The sequence below is a fragment of the Phycodurus eques genome, chromosome 12 (assembly GCF_024500275.1).
Source record: "Phycodurus eques isolate BA_2022a chromosome 12, UOR_Pequ_1.1, whole genome shotgun sequence".
Lineage (NCBI taxonomy): Eukaryota > Metazoa > Chordata > Actinopteri > Syngnathiformes > Syngnathidae > Phycodurus > Phycodurus eques.
Window position 1 is genome coordinate 11,016,622 of NC_084536.1, and position 10,654 is coordinate 11,027,275.

The window sequence follows — 10,654 nt, forward strand, 5'->3', positions numbered from 1 at the left end:
GAAATGGTCCCCAAACTTTGATGCTATGCTACACCCACGTTAATAGCGTCACTCATCTGTCCAGAATACCCGCTTCCAGTTGTTGTTCATTTAGCCTAATTCCCTCGTGAAAAGTTCTCAAAGGACAAGCCCTGTAGTTTGTCCAAAATGGAAGTTTCAAACCAAGATGTTGAATTTTAGGCATGGGTGCTTGAGACTTTTTCGTGCGTCCTGTTATGATCGACATGTCCGCCCAATTTCGTGTCATTGTGTGAAACTAGTGCTGAGAGCGAAAATTTTTTCCAACGTTCCTGGAGGTGCCACTGAGTGAGAGATTTTTATGCCAAGGTCCTTCCACATTAGATGGCATCGGTAAAAAAAAATTGCGTTACCCATCTGTCTGGCATCCCTGCTACCAATTCTGAATTTCCTTGTAGGAGTTTGTCAAAGTACGAACCCTGGAATTCGCCCAAAATTTCTGTTTGAAACCAAAATGGCCAACTTCCTGTTCAATTTCGCACATAGGTTCTTGAGACTTTTGCGTGTGTCCCACGATCATAGACAACTTTTGTGTTGATGGGTGAAATTGGTGTCGGGGGCTAATTATTTTCTAACATTCAAGGGTGAGCGAGTTTTGGGAGGGGTTTGTTCGGAACCCCTAAAATACACACACTTTCATCAGAATACATGCACTTGCAAAAATGTATGCGCTTTGGGGCGTGTTGAGGCACCATAAAAGTTTATTTGTTGTAAGAACATGAAAAGAGGAAACGTGACTTTCATGACTGTAAAACTGTCCACAGGGGTAAATGTTTGTCTATGTCCTGTGATTGACTCTATGACTCCAGCAAATTATGGTAGTATAGTGCGTCGCAGTAAAACGGAAGATTGACAGGTCACACAAGGTTCTCAAAGCACTACTGGCCCACTATCACATCACAATCCACCCCCCTTCACCCCCTTTTCCTCATTCTCCTCCTCTTCTTTCCCCATCTAAACACGACTCATCTGGCTAGCTCTGTGGAAAAAAAGACATCTTCACACTTTTCCATTCTCTTGCTCACTTCTTTCAAAGGAAAGAGAAAGAGAGAAAGAGAGAAAGAGAGAGAGAGAGAGAGAGAGAGAGAGGGAGAGAGAGAGAGAGGAGGGTGTGGTTTTGGGCGACTGCTGCAGTGGAAACATCTCGCCCATCCAAAAAGACTCATCTGCAAAGCAACTGTGAGGATTTTGTGCAGCTTGGAAGTGTGTCGAAAATGCAATTTATTTATTTCTGGAGTTGCACGCAATGCAAAAGGCAGATCACCGTATTCCAACTTCAGCATCCAGTTGTGTTCTGCATGTCATATTAGGTCCTTGTAAATGTTAGGTCCTTGAAAATAAAAAAAAACATGAATGTTTTATAAGCTAGGTTTCATTTTATTTTTTAAGTAGGTCAATTTGACTCGTAACAGCGACATTGGTTTTAACCCAAAATCAATGTGACCTGCTGCATGTTTAATCACAAAACTGTCAAAAATCTAAAATAGCTTAAAATTACGTACAATATATTAATACAATAAAGAGTATTAGACCAGCAAGTATGTTTTTTACCTAAAAGTTTTATACCTGGAAAAATATCTAAAATTTTCATTTTTAAGGTCAATTTTACTCTTTATACCTACAATATAACATGAGGGCTAACCAAAAATATTTATGACCTGATGTATGCGTAATCATCAAAAAATAGAATAGCACAATGCAAATGATAGTATTTGGAATTATTACTTTTTTAAATAAGAAAAAAAGGCCCTCAGAATGTATTTGATCAGAATTTTAAATTAATATGTACAAAACAAAACAGGCTAATGTGAGTGACTATGTTTAATTATCCAAAACTATAATAACACAATGTAAATTCTATTTTTTTCAATTATTTTTTTGGATTAGAAAAAATAAGTAATCATAATAAATTTAATGACTTTTAAAAAATATTTTTTTCAAAACAGATTAATGTGAGCCACTTTATGTTTAAGCGTCTAAAAATATAATAACAAAATGCTAATTTTATTTTACTATTATTTTCTAATAAGAAAAAAATGTAACCTGATTAAATTGAATCAGATTTTCAAAATTGGTCAGTTTGACTTGCTTGAAAAAAAAAACAAAGCAAATGTTACACGTTTTTTAATAACACAAAAAAAAAACAAGCCCAACAGAATATGTTTCATCTGAATTATCTTTTTAAAATATTTTTTGTAGATTTTCTAACTGAGTCAATGTGATCCACTATTTTTAATTAACATTAAAAAATATAATAACACGATGCAAATCCATTCGAAAAATTAAAGTATAAAAAAATGGAGGCAAAATAAACATAATAAGAATTTCATATACCTTTTTTCAAGATTTTCAAACAGACTAATTTGACCCAAACCAGTCCAGGAGCGTGAAAATACATTACAGTACAGTATCAGTTGAAAGTTCGGACACACCTATCCATTGCAACAGCATTTCCTGAGCCCAAACTTTTAAGTGCAACTCACCGTTTGCCCCTCGCTTAAGTATAGCCTGGCGAGTCCAAGTGACAGCGCGCTATATAAACTGACAACCCTGTGATTATATATTATACACGTGCATGTCATGACTGGAGACTGATGCTGCGGTCGAAAATCAGCATGCAACAAAATAATGTTTAAAACCTTACCCTGAACGGATGCTTCGGGCACTCCACACTATTTGCTTCTTAAATTGAAGAATAATAACCTATCAGATGTAAATGCTAGCAAGCAGACTAGTGGTCATTATCCTTTTGATAAGGTCCGAAAGGTGGGGAAAGGGTTTTAGGACAGGCAGTCAAGCAGTCACTCTCCCGGTCTCAACCCAGAGGAGTTGTGGCGCAGAGTTCCAGGCTGGGATGGGACAAATTTCCAAACTCTTGGAATTCTGCCACCTCACTCTACTCCTCCCACTTCTCTCTGAAGGAAAAAGAGGAAGAGGGGGGAGCGAGCACTAAATGAAAAGCAGACACATACTGCAGCCCTGTTTGGTCTGGATCTGAAGGCAGTGAGATGATGTCACAGATTTCTTTCTACCTCGGTTGTTATCTCCACCGTTCCTACCAACTTTCCACATGCGGCGGATGTTATACAAAAAGCTGTTTGTTAACATTTTTCTTTGATCCCTCACTCAGACACACCTCTCAGCTTTTTGTATCCCTATGAGCTTCTCCAGCATTTGAGTTGCTAAATAAACACACAACATTCTTTTGCGACAATAGAAAATATATTTTTACAAATATTTTCTGGAGTGCAGGATAACTTTGTGCAAGTAGAGCTCTTTAATTAAACCTCATGGACCTTTGTGTGCGATTGCCTTTTATGGTTTGTCTATCTGTGCCCTGTGGTACGTACCCCTTTTTTCGATGAAACAGGCTGGGAAAGGCTCCAGTTACCCAGGCCAAAATGAGGACTGGCAGTATTGAATATGGAAGGACGGAAGGCCGTGATAGAGCTGAACCTAAATATGTATTCTGTTTATTCATAAACATTAAAGCTTTAGATATCTTTTTTTAATGTTTTTTCTCTGGGGTGCAGGATATTAAGCCAAGGTTAACTGTGCTCGTAAAGCTGTTTATTATTTGGTCTGTTTAAATGCCACTTCTCCTCCAGTCACCACCCTACCCCCATCCGCAACGCTCATGAGGATAAGATGCATTAAATGTGGATGGATAGATGACTATGATAGAGCTGAATGCGTATATTCACAACTGTAAACTTATTTACAAACAATGTTCGAAAAAAAAACTTGGCTTTTGGCTTTTTGGAGAAGCATTTGTTTGCAAATGTTTCATTCTAATGCATGCTCTCTTCCATTTTGTATTAATTAATGTAGCTTTAATTTATTTTCATCGCAGGAATTTGTGTGACTGTATTAAAAGTAGGCTATATGCATGCAACAAATTTTACAATCAGGAATGTGTATTTTAGTACATTTGTAATTACACAGCGGAGTGAATGAAATGATTTGGTGACAATGGAAGGAAATAGCCTAAGCACAGAAAAAACGTCTTTTTTTTTATGGCTTTATAGTGATAATTTACAGTGCAGCATAGGGGTTCGGATTCCGTTCACTGTACAGTAGGTTGTACATACAGTATGCCACCAAGTCTTGGTGGCAAGCATGACTGAGCATAGGATTAACACGAATGGCGATGTTTGTGTAACCCTTTATGAGGTGTTAATTATTGAATACAGATTTACACCGTGCTCTATTGGCCCGGGAGCGACAGTATACTGCTGGCACACGAGCTGTCAACAGTAGCACTGTGGAGTAGTTAGTTGCAAAACGCTGACGTTTCCTTTCGTAGTAAAAAGGGGAGAAAATCTAGATTATTTTTCTTGGATGAATTAACACCACTCTGTGTGTGTGTGTGTGTGTTTTGGTCATACAGTACATCCACTCAATGTGTTTATTTGAAACACTGGCCTATTATTATAGGGCACCTAATGAAATACTTAAACACATTCCAAAAATTTATGAATTTTATGATTCATGGACACCACCCTCCTGCTGACAGTCACTTAGCACAGTTTCACCAATCTACACTAAATTGGGTGAACATGTCTATCATAATAGGATGCATGAAAAAGTCCCAAGAAATCATGCCTGAAATTGAACGCGAAGTCTGCCATTTTGGTGTCAAGTGCAACCATAGTGTGTGAATTTTAGAGCTTACATTTTGACGAAATCCCACCAGGGAATTTGCTCAAATGATCTTCAATACGGCACCACGGCATAGAAACTGGGATAGGCTCCAGCACACTCGGAACAATAGTGAGGATAAGCGGAATGGAAAATGAATGAATGAATGAATGTCTTTTATAACGCCGAAGCGAGAATGCGTTCCCCAAACATTTTATTGAAGGCACCATGTTTGACAGAGAAAATAAAAAATAAGCTACCACAATCAAGACTCTTGACAGGCAATAGCAGCAGTGCATTTTGGGTACAGTAGTTTGTAACCATCCATCCATTATCTATAGCAGTTGTTCTCATTAGGGTCGTGGGTTAGCTGGAGTCTGTCCCAGCTGGTGTTGCCTCAGTTACCTTGAAAAAGTAGTTACTTTACTGATTACTTGATTTCAAAAGTAACTAAGTTAGAAAAAAGTAACTTTTTAGTTACTTTCAGCAGCTGCCAAGTGGCAGGAATATCACTTATCCACAGTACGAAAAAAGCATCAACTTAACCGTACCCATTACTTGGTGATGTACGCCACACAAATTCCAGAATGATGTCATCGACATGAACCAATCAGCAACTTAATGCAGACTTGACATGTCAAAATATCAAATACACTTTTTACAAAGGAAATTAACAAAATTAGTGGGACGATAGTGAAATCGTGCATTTCTTTGCGCTTTTATGGTACTGCGCAGTCACTGTGCATTGTAGAATCAACAATCACCTCCCATTCGCTTTCTTCCGCTTATTGAGAAATCAGCGGTCTGTCTGAAACTGGGGAAGGCACTGATCCCAGCTGACTTTGGATGAGACACACACACACACACACACACACACGCACACACACCTACACTTACACGCACACACAGAGAGAGAGAAACAACCATTCGCATTTAAACCGATGAACCCAAGAAGCATGTTTTGGGGATGTCAAACACCTGCTTACTTTGTCCACCTTAATCTTAACATGTTTCCACCGTGATGCTCTAAAGGTCCCATGCCACACCTTTTTTTATAATCTATGATGTCCTTCTTGCAAAAAAAATTGGGCTGGAAATGCTGAAGATGCCCTCTTTCAAGCTATTTAAGATGGTCATAAACACCTGGCAGATGAGACAGCTGGATTTCTCATTTATATTCAGTATGTAAATGAGATTTGCCCTGAGTGGATCACTGTTCTCCTTTACAGTGGACCCCCGCTATTCGCAGGCGTAGAGATCGGCTGGACCGCGAGTGGCGAAAATCCGTGGATAATGGACAGCTATTATAATTGCATTGGAGGGGAAAACAAATATTTTTCTCAATGAGCATTTTGGGGTTGGGTCCCCTCAAGAAAAAAGGGGGAAAAAAATGAAATTTAAAAAAAAAAAAAAAAAGAAATTGGAAAAAGTAAAACCATCTGATGGCGGCACGGTGACCTACTGGTTAGCACATCAGGGTGTACCCCGCCTCTCGCCCGAAGATAGCTGGGATAGGCTCCAGCACGCCTGCGACCCTAGTGAGGATAAGTGGTACAGAAAATGGATGGATGGATGGATGGATGGACGGAAAACAATCTGCGAATAGCTGAATCTGTGGGTGCCGAACTGCGAATATACGGGGGTCCACTGCATTTGAGCTTTGCTCTGATCGGTGGTGATTGGGATCTTGCCATCATCAATTATATTTCATCACGGCAATTTGAGTTGAGTTGGTGGGGACTGGAATAATGGGTAGCATATCTACGTCACAAAGATCTGATCGGCTAATTTTTCTGCCTTTTGCTTTTCATCGGCTATTGCGTTACATCGACAAACGCATAGATGTCAAACTAAAACATAGACTCTTTTTGACTCATATTATGTATAGAACAGTGGGGAAAGAAATTGATTTGGATGGCACCGGTCCTTTAGGTATCCCTGCGTTCCAGTTCCTGAACATGAAAGACACCAAGACCCAGAAAGAAACAGCAAATGAAATTGGCTACGGTGAAGACCTGGCAAAACATCCCCTTAGAATTTGGTGAATTCACAGGCTCCATAATTAGTTTCGTTTAATTAGTCATTTTCTCTAATTACTTTTGAGCCCCTTAAAATGGAAGAACTGCATAAAATGGCTGTCATTCCTGCCAAACCGTATTGAAACCACTCCACTAAAAGCACTATTGTCCAAATATTTCCAGACCTACCGGCACCCAGACAGATTGCCCGGCTTGGTGTAAAGAATATGAAAGAAAGCCAAAGCTAAACAGCAATATGGTTGCGGAGCTCGGAAGAGGATTGCTGCAGGATTTGTTTCATGGGAGAGCTAAAACTGACGTTCTCTCCAGAGCTCATTGTGCTGTGACACCAAGCTAACATCTGCACATTTGTTTGCTCCCCTCTGTCGGCAGTCTACGATCAGCGAAGGTAAACCCTCTCATCCTAAACAGGTTCTACAGTAACACAGTTCTTTATTCATCAAATCCACACACACACACACACACAAAAAGAGCCAAAGTGTCCCATATGGAAGCGCTTATAACACTGAACCGTGTGTTTCCATGTTCTGTTCACTGAAAACCATTACTCATGCGAACATTTGCAGCAAAGCAATGCTCTGTTGTGGTGGTTGGTGCTAGGCAACCCCTGGTGGATGATCCACTAAATTATGTTCTTCGAGAATCTGATAAGCAGCAAAATCCTACTATAAGTCCTCAGATATCCGAACAGTCATCTAATGAAAATGGGGTTTCTTTTTCTGTATTAACCCTGCAGTTATGTTGAAGGTAAAACTGAGCCCTTTTATTTGACAAATCTAAGAATTTTGTTTTCTACTTTCCTTCTGCAGGCCTTATTTTCTTTTTTTTTTAATTCTATTTTTTTTTGTTTGGCATGTCTGCATTATAGTTCTGAGGTTCGGGGTTTGAATCTCGGCTGCAGCCTTCTTATGTGGAGTTTTCATATTCTCCTCGTGCTTGCCTACTCTGGCTTCATCTCATGTTCCAAAAACATACTTGAGGTTCATTGAAGACAGAAGGGCCACACTTGAGTTTTAAAACGAATAGATAGGCCAGGGAATTTTTAAAAAAAAAGTTAGTTTTAAGTTCAAATGTGCATTAAAACTGTCAATGTTTTAATATTAATACTAGTGACTGCAATATACAGTTAATCAATTAAACTACTATTGAATGAAAATGATAAATGTTCCCCTTTTAGGGGTCCTCAACATGCCTAAAAACTTGCAGGTATGTTTATCCTTGTGATAATGTATTTTTGTGTTCCCAAAATGATCCCCAACACTCACGCAGTAGCTCCCCCAAGAAAGTTTGAAAAAATTAGCCTCTGAAACCAATTTTATCGGTGTACACTAAATTGGGTGGACATGTCTATCATAACAGGGCAGTCAAAAAAACTCTCAAGCTACGGTTGGGCAATTATTTGATCGCGATTAGTGATTCTGATCGATTTCAGATGGAATACAGTGATCAGCTTTGAGCATATTTACTTGATCGACTCAAACCGCATACACTACGGTGAAGACCTGGCAAAACATCCCCTTAGAAAGTCTCAGCGCCCTTTGCACAATGGTCATTGCACCGGACTATTGCAATATTAGTCATTCGAACTGCTCTAAGTGCTAGAGGGGACTGCATCTTTTTGCACAATTGTTTTTTGTCAATGTCTTTATGTCTCCAAAGTCTTCTGTAAATTGACTGTCTGTTGTACTAGAGTGGCTCCAACTACCGGAGACAAATTCCTTGTGTGTTTTGGACATGCTTGGCAAATAAAGATGATTCTGATTCTGAAATATGCATGACAACAGTCAATCCCAGTCGACCTTTTGGTGGTCCACTTTTGTTTGCAATTTATAAAAATACAGTGGCGCAAAAAAGTATTTAGTCAGCCACCAATTGTGCAAGTTCTCTCACTTAAAAAGATGAGAGAGGCCTATAATTTTCATCATAGGTATACCTCACATATTTGTCCATTTTTTACCCTCATTTTGTTTCTCATAGGTGAAAAATTGCAGGCCTCTCTCATCTTTTTATGTGGGAGAACTTGCACAATTGGTGACTGACTAAATACTTTTTTTGCTCCACTGTAAACTGAAAGTAATACAGTAATAAAAAGTAAACATAATGACCGAACGTGGAGCTAAATACGTAGCAGAGGGCAGCATAACAGGTGTCAGCCATGACTTGGAGATACCCTCCGAAGATGAGGCTATTTTGAAGAGAGAAGTCATTCAACGTCAATTGTGTGGCGGTATCTCCAAAGATACATGGAGCAAATTTAGCCGATGTGCTAGGTATGTCGGTGGTCAATGTCCTTATAAACGGGCAACCCAATGTTTCATCATTTGAAAAAGTACCACCAAGTAATTATTTAGAAAACAATGCGAGCCGACCCTGCACAGTCTGCACGTCCGACTACACTGCTTTATGTTCTGGTGCAGAGAAAGGGCGCAACACAGGAGTGGCTCCCCAGTTGGGTTTTATATCTGAAGTGGGATGAAATAAAAAAATTCAAATACAGAAAAATAAATTTAAAAAAAGGGCAACACATCGCGTGAGTTTACGTGTCCGTAACGTAACATGCCTCTCAAATAGACCCAAAGCAAACTGAAAGAGTTTGCTTTGGGTTCACATCCACCATGCTTCAAAATAAAAGCTCAAAACCATGGAAATGCAGGAAGCGTCCAAAATAAAGCTGCAAACATTCAATAATTACTCCATTGAAAGCATTTGGGTGAAATTAATAAAGAAATTAAATTACAAAAATTATCAGTATTATTATCTGCTGCAATAGTTCACTGTGATATTTTATATTTTTCTATATTTGTTGTAGCGTTGAGTAAATATTAAAATATATATTTTTCTATTCCCGCGACCCTTGTGAGGATAAGCGGCTCAGAAAATGGGTGGATGGATATTGTTCTATGTTTATCTGTTTCTTTTTTATTTACTTTGTACATTAATAACATTTTGAATGAGTCTCTAGTTTCTTTAGTTTTCAGTATAGATGCTTTAAAACTGGCAGTTTAAAAAAAAAACATGATAATAATCAAGAGCAGGCAATATAAAAAAAAATATATCACGATCTTTTTTGGTATTTCTTTAGTTTGATGATTATTTTGAGGATTCTCTGAAAGTAAAATAATAATATTAAAATAAATAAATAATAAATCAGCCCCTGACACCAGTTTCAACAATTGACATGATATTGACGAAACTTGTCTATCATAACAGGACACACGAAAACGCCTCAAGGACCCATGCTTGAAATTGAACTGGAAGTCAGCCATTTTGGTTTGAAGTGGCCGTTTTGGAGGGTTTGATGATCATTTCGAGAATTTGCCATTAAAAAGGGACAGACCCAAAAAAATGGTCTCAACACTCACAAATCTTTGCAAGTACATTCATTATATTCTAATGTGTACTGTGTGTACTTTAGTACCTCAAAAATCATTCAATATCATGACAGCACAAAAAAAAGTCTCAAGGATCCATGCTTGAAATTACAAAAAGTCTGCCAGACTATGCAACTTGTGTAAAAAAATAATAATAATAAAATAAAAAAATAAAAAAGTTCAAATACAAAATGAAAAAATAAGCATGCTCATGCAATTCTCATTGAAATGTTTAAAAATGTTTTTAAAAATCTACAAGATGATAAATAGTGTCCAGAATTGTCAAGGTGGCTCAGTGAAGACAGCTTTGAAGAGACTCTTTGATGGACACCCTGGTTTGGCTGGATAACAATACGGTACTTGTTAATCCCCTCTGACTTATCGTTCCCTCAGTACAAAAATTTAAAAAATGAGACAAACCACCATTTTCTTTAGTAGTCTGGGAGTGGTTCTTCCACACTGTATATGTGGAAGTTATAAAGAGCATAGCCGCATTAGTCATTAACTTATACTCGACGTTTTTACTCATACCAAAAATGACATGATCACTTACTGTCCTTGTGTTACGAAGACATTTGATACTGA

At 38.3% G+C, this 10,654-nt stretch overlaps 1 protein-coding gene across 5 annotated transcripts in view; it reads right to left on the reverse strand.

Moving 5' to 3' along the window:
• LOC133410475 (collagen alpha-3(VI) chain-like) overlaps positions 1 to 2,854 on the reverse strand; it is an 84,319-nt gene extending 81,465 nt beyond the window's left edge. For all 5 annotated transcript variants that reach the window (XM_061691709.1, XM_061691706.1, XM_061691708.1 and 2 more), the window contains exon 1: positions 2,663 to 2,854. The gene's annotated coding sequence lies outside the window, so the exon portion shown is untranslated. The remainder of the gene's footprint in view (positions 1 to 2,662) is intronic.
• Positions 2,855 to 10,654: the final 7,800 nt, after the last annotated feature.